This window comes from Urocitellus parryii, chromosome 1, assembly GCF_045843805.1.
Source record: "Urocitellus parryii isolate mUroPar1 chromosome 1, mUroPar1.hap1, whole genome shotgun sequence".
NCBI lineage: Eukaryota > Metazoa > Chordata > Mammalia > Rodentia > Sciuridae > Urocitellus > Urocitellus parryii.
Window position 1 is genome coordinate 32,183,156 of NC_135531.1, and position 3,195 is coordinate 32,186,350.

Here is a 3,195-nt window from a genome sequence, read left to right on the forward strand (position 1 = left end):
GTGGAGAAGCAAAAAGAAGCCTTCAGGGAAGATAGGAGGTGAGATATTTTTCACTATTGCTTGTGTCCCAGGTTTATTAAATCCACATGAAGTTGAAAAGATTCAGGTGAGTTTGAAAACATATGGTGTAGTATTATCAAAGCAAAATATGTTTAATAAATAGTCTTTTTTCCCCTATATATCCATGATGATGGATTGTAAAATAGATGCATAACTGATGGATATTTTGAAATAATTGTTTTAAAATCTGGCATTCCATTTTAAATTCATGTTGAGAAGAGTCCTTCAATGTTGCCTTTGGAATTCATTAAGTAATCAAAGAGAATAGTGGTTTTCCAAAACAATCTATCCACATATATTAACACAGGATATTAAAAGATCAAATTTCTGATTTAAGTTCAAAAAAATACAATTTTCACTTAGATTAATTTAAATTGTAATTTAAAGATATGTTTATTATGATTCATCATGAGAAACATTATCATATCTTTAGTGTTAAATAGACGAACTTTGTGAGAAAAATGGTATTATTTTCCTTTATTGTAATACTTGCCATTCATTTTATCTTAATTTTACTAAATATACTAAAACCAAAATTTGGAGTACAGTGGAAATAGCTATTTATTGTATTTCACATTTGAAAACATTCTACCATGTGACTGACATAACATAAACATTGGAGAAAAGAAGATAAGATACTCCTGCCAGCACATTGATTGTGGCTCAGTGAGCCTTGGGTTGGGTTTGCAGAACTATAAAATAATTAATTTATGCTTTTTTTAAGACACTCAAATTTTTTTTTATTCTGATCTATTACAGCTACTAATGTAAACTGATTGCTACAAAGGGTAAATAATGATCATGGGTATAGATTACATTGTAAAGAAGTCCTAAGTAAAGGCATTTGGTGAGCTCTCTTTATAGTTTGACTTGCAAGGAGTTACAAGTTGAACTTCAAGAGCATGCATAGCAGGAATACAGAAGGATAAAAAATGAAACAAAATAAGGTCTTACAAAATTTGTAAACATAAACTAATTTTATGTATTTATACATATTCTTCAAATTATTCTACAACATTTATCACTCTTCATTTGATGCTTTTCTTTCCTTTTTGAAAAAAAATCTCATAATTATGCAGGTGACAGAGTGAAACAGGTGAGTTCAGTAAGGAACTTCAGTAACCTAATTTCTATGAACTATGGTTATCTAGTGCATGCAGTGGTAAATATAATGCTACCTTTTCAAGGTATGATAACAAAAATAAACACTCCAAGTCAAAATTGTGACAAATGAGTGGCCACATAGCTATAACATGATAATATTATAAATACCAAACACTTACACTACATAATCCATTGTTTTAGTCAGCATTTGTGTTGCTGTGACTGAAATGTCTAGGAACAACTGAAAGGAAGAAAAGTTTATTTGGAACTTTCGGCATCAGAAGTGAGTAGTTCTGCTTTACTTGTGTGGTTTTCTTCTTCTTTTTAAAGTTTAAAATAGAAATATTATTAGAGTCTACAGATAATTTTAAGTGAGAACAACAAAGTTGCCTTTGTTGTTTTTGCAGCTGTATCCACTGGATCAATCTTCTTAGTCCAGTTATGGCCAGGAGTACAAAAGCAACTGCCACCTGCATGAAAAAAGTAAGGCAACAGCAGCACAAGAACAACAAAGCATCCTTTGGAGTCATCTATAAAGTCTTCCTAATATCTCTGCTTCACTGGATCCTGTTGCTCCCAATTGCATGTTCACCAAGCCTCCTGGTGAAAGTCTCACTGCCAATGTGAGAATTAACAGAGAACCCTGAAATTCTGGTGACAGAGTATGAACACTGAAAATTTTAACATCTCAGGTTTCTGTAATAAGTATGATTCTGTGTAGAATGAGCATACGGCGCCTTTTGCTAATTTGTAAAATATACTTTTTTGAGGGTATGGGATGGTACTGGCAATTGATCTCAGGGACACTAGACCATTGAGCCACATAGCCAGTCCTACATCATAGTTTATTTAGAGGCATGGTTTGACTAAGTTGCTTAGCACCTGACTTTTGCTGAGGCTGGCTTTGAACTCCTGATCCTCCTGCCTCAGTCTCCAGAGCCACTGGGAGTACAGGAATGTACCACCTCGGCTGGCTGTATGATGTACTTTTAACCAGTGGTAACCAGCTCTGTTGAGGCTGTATCACCACTAAACCATAGTAGGCATAAATACCAAATTCAAGCCTAGAAGCCACAGAGCCACTTATTGAAAACCCCTATAACTTTCTGAGAGCTTGTTTTGAGAATATTTACACTTGTTGAGCATGAGCCCTGCCAACTCCAGATGAGCTATAAGAATAATGTTCCTGAGTCCTGTAGGAGTCATCAGCCAATGACAGATGGGTGTTAGTTTTTTTTTTTTTTTGCCCCCAACTTAGTCTGAGATATGGGCTACTTCTCCCTAAACCAATGACAATATCTGATTTGCTAATGAATTTTTAATTGGTTTTGTTCCTTTCCTGGTTCATGTTTCCATTCTGTGCTATAGCTTCCTGGATTCCTCCAAAATAAATTACTTGAAATCCAATCATTGTCTCAGTTTCTATTTCTGGAGGAACCTACCTATCAGCTCCATGAATCTTTGTTAAATGGTTCCACCAACATTTTGCACTAATGCTATTTGTTCTCCAATTGCCCAAACCTGACCTGTAAGTTCTACATCAAGTGCTGTATTTAGATGTTCCTTTTTTCATTAAGTCCAAAATGTAATTTTCTTTTTCCTCCAGCATTTAGAATAAACTGTTTAATTATTTTGTTGAACATGAGAAGAAGTAATTAACTTTTATAGAAAAGATTATTATATGCATATAAAAAAGAGTCCTTAAAACCTGAGCTCCTTGTAGCATGATAAAATGTTCACATTATTTTAAATATTAACAAAATGAGGCCAACTGAAGAAACAAATTATCAGAGGATCCTTCTCTTATCAACCCATGTGATCTTTGAATGGTATGGCAGGTTAAATCTATATTCCTTTCTGTTTTAGTCCTGCCAAGGAAACAAAAATCTTGCTTAATTGATTTAATCAAGAAAGTTACATTGAAAGATTTTATTTTTTCCTAGTAACACTTCAACAGTAGGGGGAGCTTTTAGCCTGTATGGAGCTTCAAGCTATTCAGAATTTATTTTTTGGTAGAGAAAATCGTAGAAA